We start from the raw sequence: 9,247 nt of genomic DNA on the forward strand, positions 1-9,247 counted from the left end.
CAAGTTGTGTGACGGGATTTTTTATCACATGTTGGTCTTGGATTCCGCATTAGTTGGTATCAGAGCACGATGATAGATAAATTTCTATTTATCTATATTTATTTATTTCGTAAGTTTTTTTTAATTTTTTTTAGTCTATCTTATTATTTTTTTATTTCAATTTATCTTGTAGTTTCTCTAAAAAAAAGGAAAAAAATTCCAGTTATATTTATATAAAAAAAAGAAAAAAATTTTTATTTTAGTAGTGTGAGTTTTTTTTTTAAAAAAATTGAGATAAAAAAAGAAGAGCAAAGAAAAAAAAATCGTTTCAGTTGTTCGATTATTTAAAAAAAGAAAAAAGAAAAAATAGGAGATATGTCAAAATTTAGTGCTTTATTCGCGAAATGTCATACTGAATTCAAAAAAGATCCCATCTATGTCGATTTTTTTCTTGTCATTATGGTGTAAAGATTCGAAGACGAATCTTTTCGAAGAAGGAGAGAATGATACAAGCAAGGAAATAATACAATGTTTCAAAGATTTAAAATGGAAAACTCCAAATCATGACAAATCAAATTACCATCACTTAATTCAAGTCTTACGAGATGAGAACTATATTTGGGAAGCATGAAAGAATAAGGAAACAAGCCACACTCTTTTCAACACATGTGGATGCACAATACAATTTTAGATCGCATAATGCATGTATGACCAAATTGCATTTAGGCTAGTTTTATTATTTTGATATTTTAGATTTTGTGAGATTTATTTTATATTAATTTGGCCTATATTAGAAGTTAAATTCTTACAGCCCATTTAGAAATGAGATTTCTCCAAGATAATTTAGGAAAATGATCTTTAATGTAATACAGGTTTGACTATTTGACTGTATATCCTTGCTATATTGTAATTACACCTTCCTACAATAGAATTAGGGTTTGAAGGCTATAAAAACACTCTTATTTATTCATTGGTTTCTTGTGGCACCTTAAACGTATTTTTATAACTTTCAAACTCTAATTTTATTGTAGGAAGGTGTAATTACAATATAAGAAGAGTATCTAGTCAAATAGTCAAACCTGGATTATATTAAAGATCATTTTCCTAAATTATCTTGGAAAAATCTCCTTTCTAAATGGGCTGCACAAATTTGACTTCTAATATAGACCAAAATAATTTAAAATAAATCTCACAAAATACTAAAATAATAAAACTGACCTAAATGCAATTTGGCCATATATGCATTACGCGATCTGAAATTATGTTGTGCGTCTACATCTGTTGAAGAGAGTGGTTTGTTTCCTTATTCTCCCATGCTTCCCAAATATAGTTCTCATCTTGTAAGTCTTGAATTAAGCGATGGTAACTTAATTTGTCATGATTTAGAGTTTTTCATTTTAAATTTTTGAAACGTCGTATTATTTCCTTGCTTGTATCACCTCCTAACTTTCTTCTGCTTTGTATCATAAGCTTGATCCACATATTATAGCAATTTCATAAACTTGTCTGTATACTCATCCACACTCATCTCACTTTCAACTCTCTTGAACTGTTTGGAAATCCACCTTGTGAACTCATTTGCAAACTTTTCCTAGGGTAAGTTGTCTAATTTTGGCTCCATATAGTTCTTAAACCACTCCTTTACGTTTTTATATTTGAGAGCAAACCTCATCATCTGAATGGATTTATTGTCATTAGCTCCCAACTCATCATCTTCACTGCCTTTATATACTCAAATGGGCTATCTCCCTCATACTTAAGAGCATCCAACTTTAGGTAATCTATATTCTTTACTTTGCTCCCTACTAATGGGTTAAGTATAGGTGGTTGGGGTTCATGAACTATTGCTCTACTAGGGAGGAGGTGATGGTGGTGTCGCACTCTCTAGATTAGGATTTGCTGAATTCTAATAATATGGCAAAGGTGAGTACATGGGATATGATGGATATGGCAGGTAATATAGAGGGTAAGGCATGTATGAGAGATAAGAGTGATAGCTAGGGTAATCTAATGAACCTCCCATCGAATACCTGATCCTTGTGGGTAATACTAGTACTAAGGTGGATAAGCTGATTCTGAGGTATGAATGCCTCTTATTCCTCCTTTAGACTCTCCCAAACCCTCTCTTTTTGAATCCATACCCAAACTTTTATCCCTCCTCTGTTAATCTCCCATTGACTTTTTGTCATCTCCAAACATCTTACCCGGATTTGTCCTCCTTCTACTTATATCAAAAGACTTTCTAGGATCCCTGGATTCTTCTTCTCTATTACTTCTACTTGCCCATGCTCTTGTTGAAGTAATAGGAGAAAGCGCATTCATACCTTTATTTTCAGGTGAAACACCGGTCAATCGTACAAATCGATATGAACCATGCATTCTGTCTTCTGAAAAATAGTTCAAACATCAAAACATTAGCATCATAAATTCATGTGAATACACATGAACCCACAACAATCATAACATATCATATTATTAATGCACATGTATAGGTTCATGGCATTCTATATAATCACACATTCATAACACAATAAGGCATTATATCATATTCCTAATGGATATATATTTTTCTAATTGTGTTTATCCTCTAACATCTATGAGCTCAAAACTTTAGGTCCAACCATATAAATTGGGATCTAATACTAATGGGTAAACTGCAATTTAGTCCCTCTGGTTTAGTGAAATACAACCTTTCATCCCTCTGTTTTAAAAAACCTTCAATTTAATCTTTCACATTTAAAAAAACTGCAAAATAGTCCCTACTGTCAAATTTTCAGTTAACCTTCCGTTTATTTTAATGAAAATGACTAAACTACCCTTTAAGTAAAAAAACTCAATCAAACAGTATTCACTCCATCCCAACACAGAAGAAGAAGGAGGAGGAGGAGGAGGAGAAGAAGAAGAAAAAGAAGAAAAAGAAAAAGAAGAAGAAGGAGGAGGAGGAGGAGGAGGAAGATGAGGAGAAAAGGAAGAAGAGGATCGGGAAAAGAAGGAGAAGGATGAGGAGAAAATGGTAGTTTAGTCATTTTTATTAAAATAAATGGAAGGTTAACTGAAAATTTGACGGTAGGGATTATTTTACAGTTTTTTTAAATGTGAATGATTAAATTAAAGGTTTTTTAAAACAGAGGGACGAAAGGTTTATTTCACTAAACCAGAGTGACTAAATTACAGTTTATCCAATACTAATCTATAATGACTTGAAAATCGGACCGCTACCGATACTAGGGTTTAAATCAACTTAAAGTCATTGGAACCATAGCAAGTCTCCTATACATCCTAGTACACCTAACATAATCCCAACCTTATCTCAAAACATACATAAAATATTATTATAAATCAAACTCGATATGTGCATATATACATAGCCGTAAACATAAACCTATACTAGAGTCTTCATCAAATGCTCCGATATAGTCATCATTTCATACTATAGTTTGATTCAAACATAACATAAAATTTAAAACTTTTACATACTAAGAGATCACAAACATAATTGGGATAATATACTAATAAAATAGGCATACCATCAACATTACATGTCCAAAACTAACATAACTGAAATTGCACTATGAAACTTTGAAGCCCGCAACTAACACTAAACCTGCAACTTGGAGTTAGAGGAGAGGGATAAACTATTATAGTCTAGTAAGTATAAACATGGTATACAACAGTTTAATAAAATATATGCTTGCACGGATGCATCATAACACAAACAATTCATAACAAGATAGACTTGTCACCAATAATCCTCCATAAGATCCAATAGTGTTCGGCCTACAGTGGGTGCTCCTCAAGACTTCTTCTTAAACATAACATATCCATAGTACTAGGGCGTAAAATGGGTCTCGACCTAGACTTTCATATCCTTCATACATAAATATATTGTATCATGTTATGAAGTCTAGTGGGTCATCCAATATCCATCCACAATAATTATCAAATATGCAATGCATCATATCGTAAATCTAATGCAGAACAACATATTTAAATATACATAGCATTCATGATTCATGAGCATGCTCAAAATATTTGCTTTGATTTAAAATAAGAATTTAGTTTTATTCTACTCACCTCTTGTAGACACAAGCCTTGCTCTCTAGTAGTTATCTCACTACTAGCCTTTACACTCTCTTAAGTCCGATCTTTTACAAACAGATCTGAATGAAGGATTAAATATAACTTTTACAACTCTTAAAACTATTCTAAGAAACTCAAAAGCATAACAGAAAACATGTAGAAAATGGATTGAAAATGGTTTAACAAGGGACTTTTGGCGACCTAAAGGCCCTTTACAGACCTAAAAGTTCCATCTTCATAGGCAAGTTAGAATGCCAAAATGGCAGCCTTCATTGACAGGTTCTGCGGTCGAAACTGAGTTCGGCAGTGAAACTTAAGTTCTTCTACAAGAAAAATCCAATTTCTGCACTTTAACAGCAGCAACAAAACATCATCAAAATACAATATAACTTCAAAAATCATACCACATTAATACCACAGGTTCCAAAACAACTCAAACAACCCATTAACAGCAACATGCATCCAAAAACACTAACTTAAAATAAAGTTTTAAAGCTTCAAGGTCTAGGAGAACCAACATACAATAATCTAATTAAACTCTCTCAAAACAACATGCTACCCAAACATTGAAAGGTAAACATATAAAAGAATTCGAAAATAAGAGAATCAAACTTACTTCTAAGAGTTTTAAGCTCTTACAACTCCAAAAATGAGGGAGAAAGAGATAGTGAAAGTGAGATCAAATCTTGAATCTTTAAACTTTAGTCTTTTAAAACCAAAGAACAATTTGACAAGGTAAGGGAATTTGACTGAAAAATTATAGAAAGAAGATATTAGGAAGGGTGGAACTCACCTCTATCTAAAGAGAAAGTAATTTCTTTCACATTAAGGTTTAAAGGTCTTATGTAGGTGGATCGGCCGGCTAAAGTTTGGCTGCTGAACATGCAGAATTTTTGAAATTCTCTTTTTTACTTTCTTAAATAAATTAAAATTTTTTTTTTATAAAAATCTATTTTATCCTTTTAAAATTTTCTAGTCCTGAGATTTTATATTTCAACAGAGATTCTGTCAGAATATGAAATTTTGACACTAAAATTTTGCTGAATATTACAGTATATATATGAAAGCTGAAAGTAAAAAAATAATTTATAGTGTTAAGTCACATAGTCTCATTAGAGTCGTTTAAGAAAATGACCAAGTGGCATCCTTTCTAATAGTTGAAGAGATAAAGCCACACAACTCTCTAAAAATTAATTAAAAATCACCATAATTATGATAATAGATTTTTGGCTAAAATTTTTATATTTTAAATTTAAATTAGATTATTATTAAAATTATTTTAAATTAATGGCATATATATATATATATATATATATATATATATATATAGAAGAGGATAAAATAAACCAGTTAGAGAGTGAAGAGATAGATAATAATTTTATATTATTACTACAGGAAATAACTTCTAGAAAATATTTGATAAAATTAACAATTAAATTATCAGAAGACTTTAATATAGATACTATAGCACTGTTTGACACAGGAGCAGACCTAAATTGTATAAAGTCAAACTTAGTACCTAAAAGGTTTTAGTAGGAGACTAAAGAAAAATTAAAAACAGCAAATAAGACTAGTCTAAATATCTTAGGAAAGACAGAGGCACTAATTATAGATCAGGATTTAGAAATAAAAACTGTATTTTTATTATCACAATAAATAAATCACATAGTAATACTAGGAACTCCATTTATAAATCTAATAACACCCTATCTGGTAAAAGAGGATTGTATAGAAGTTAAAACAAATGGTAAAAGAATTAAAATGGACTTCATAGAAAAGCCTAAGAGAAAAAATTTAAATCTGATCAAGGCACATTCCATTAGGACAATGGAAATAAATTCCGTAATAAAATCTAAATCAGAAGATTTAAAGGATTTAAAGAATAGTATACATTTTAATAGGATTAAAACTTAGCTAGAAAAAGAAAATATAAAAGAGAAGATAAAGAATTTAAAAGAGTATATGGAAAAGGAATTATGTGCAGAACACCCTAATGCTTTCTGAAATAGGAGACAACATATAGTAGACCTGCCTTATGAAGAAGGTTTTGATGAAAAAACTATTTCAACTAAGGCTAGACCTATCCAGATGGCACCAAAATTAATGGAACATTGTAAAAAAGAAATAAAAGAGTTAGAGGATAAAAAATTAATAAGTAAATTAAGGAGTCTCTGGTCATGTGCAGCTTTTTATGTTAATAAAAGTGCAGAAATAGAAAGAGATACACCAATGTTAGTTATAAATTATAAACCATTAAATACAACATTAAAATGGATTAGGTATCCGATTCCTAATAAAAAAGATCTTTTAAATAGGTTATTTAATGCAAATATTTTTAGTAAATTTGATATGAAATCAGGATACTAGCAGATTCAGATTCACCCTAAGGATAGATATAAAACGACATTCACAGTCCCTTTTGGACAGTATGAATGGAATGTGATGCCTTTTGGATTAAAAAATGTTCCGTCAGAATTTCAAAGAATTATGAATGATATATTCAATCCTTATTCAAAATTTTGTATAGTTTATATAGATGATGTCCTAGTTTTTAGCCAGTCTATAGAAGAACATTTTAAACATTTAAGGACTTTCTGTATGATAATAAGAAAGAATGGGTTAGCTCTAAGTAAAACTAAAATGAATTTATTTCAAACTAAAATCAGATTTTTAGGCCATTATATAGAACAAGGTATTATTCAACCTATTGAAAGAACAATGGTATTCGCAGATAAGTTCCCAGATGAAATAACCAATAAAACCCAGTTACAAAGATTTTTAGGATGTTTAAATTATGTCATAGATTTTTATCCAAATTTAAATAGAACGATAAAACCTCTTCATGATAGGCTAAAAAATAATGCAAGCCCTTGGAATGAAGAACATACAAAGATTATAAAACATATAAAATTACTAGTAAAAGAAATCCCATGTTTATACCTTCCTAACCCAGAAGCTTTTAAAATAGTTGAGACGGATGCTTCAGACCTAGGATATGGAGGAATTTTAAAACAGAAGATAAATAGTAAAGAAAATATAATTCAATTTACGTGAATTCAGCCCAATTAAATTATTCTACTATTAAAAAAGAAATTTTGAGTATTGTGATTTGTATAAATAAATTTCAATCTGATTTATTAAATCAAAAGTTTTTAGTCAGAATTGATTGTAAATCGGCAAAGGATGTATATATATATATATATATAATTTATTTAAACTTGTTTGAAAAAAAAAAAAGAGATAAGTGAAGTATTTAGATTTATTGGATTAAGCCATTTAATTCTCTAAGAAAAGATTTTAATAAAAACTTTATAGTAAGATTTTGAAATTTAAAAAATATATAAAAAATTAGAATCTAATGTCAAAAAAAAAAAAGAAAATTGTGTGGCGTTGATAAACTAGTTTATCAATAGTGATAGAGAACTTTCTTTTTAGCTAGTATTTTATTGCTAGCTTTCTAATGTATTCTTATTGAATATGTATTAAAAATAAACTTTGTTACTATCAAAATTATTGATAAACTTTGTTAGTAACCTAATAATAAAGCAATATAAGTGGAGAATATATAGTAAAAGTAAGATAAAAATTATAACCCTAGCTCCTTCTTTCCTCTAAATCGATCACCTTTTTTCTCTCCAACTTCTCCTTTCTTTTCCTTTTTGTTGACTGTCGATTGAGATAACCAACTCGTTCTTACACCTGTGCTCGCTCTTGCATGTGGAGCTCTCTCTTTCTCTCACCTCTGTTCTCATCTTTGCTCTTTCGCTCTCATCTCTGCTTTGATTTACACTCTCTCTTCTCTTCTCTGTTTTCATTTTTCTTCTTCCAACCTTCCATTCCTCTCTCGAATGACCGACAACAGGCCCTTCATGCCACCTGTTGCTATCAAAACTCACGAGTTGATCACGACGGTGACAAACTGCATCCATCACTATGATGCACCAAGTTCATCACGACAACGCACCGAGTGATTGACTGACGAATATATGATTTGTTTCTATTAGAAAGATTGAGTCATCCCTTTTATATTTTTATTGTATTGCAGAATTGATTTTGCTTCTATTATCAAAAGATAAAATAGATTGATGTTTATTTTGGATCAAGGATTACTTTATTATTTTTCTTAGCATCTAGGTAATTGTTCATGGGTATTGATTTACTATATTTCTTTGCATATGGCTAGGATGAGAATGTTGATAAATATTTTTGACTTCTTGTATGGTAGCATAGGTGTGAATTATATCATCATATTTTTTGGCTGCTCATTCCACATGCATGTGCTGGAAAAAAAATCTTTGAATCCGAATTCTTTAATGATGGAACTTAATCAAATTAATTTTTTTTAATTTAATTATTTTTTAAATTAATTTGATTCAATTTTTAATTTATTCTGTACAATTTTTAATAGAATTCATAGAATATCCATAATAATTTTTATTCATAACAAAATGTTATTATTATTTAGGATAAGTAAATAAAATATTTTATATTTTTATATATGAATTATTCTTCTCTTTAAAATTATTTAAGTTTGATAAAAAGTGAAAGTTGACAGCGAATTTTGATTGAATCGAATGCACTTTCAGTTATTCAAGCAATTAATTCATCAGGTTTTACCATTAGATCATCATTTGGTTTGATTGTTAATGATTGTAAATCTTTTTTAAGTACGATTATTGATATTAAATGTTGTTTTAACTATAGGTCTGCAAATATAGTTGCCCATTTATTAACAACGGGTGCCTATTCCGAATCAGACTTGAGAGTTTAGTATATTAATTCACATCTTCTTTAATACAATAATAAAACCACAAATGTTTCTTTTCAAAAAAAATGTAAAACTCTCAAAACTTTAAAAAAAAAAAAACAATATCTATTAGATAAATGTAAATGTAATGCACCAAAATTATAATAATAAATGCTATTATCAAATTAGTTGCACATTACTATTCAAACTCTTAAGAAATATATATATTAGATAAACGTTATTATAATTAAAAATAAAAGAATTTAATTGTTATAACTAGATTTAAATTCTTTAATCCGTCGTTTAGCATAAATGATTTTGCAAAAAAAGAGTTTAAATGAATTTTTATAAAATCATTTATGATTTCATCTCCATATACAATGAAAATTTTTTGAAGTTAAAAAATTTTCAACTTTCTTATTTTAAACAATAATTTTGTAA

Source organism: Manihot esculenta, chromosome 7 (genome assembly GCF_001659605.2).
Source record: "Manihot esculenta cultivar AM560-2 chromosome 7, M.esculenta_v8, whole genome shotgun sequence".
NCBI classification, from domain to species: Eukaryota; Viridiplantae; Streptophyta; class Magnoliopsida; order Malpighiales; family Euphorbiaceae; genus Manihot; species Manihot esculenta.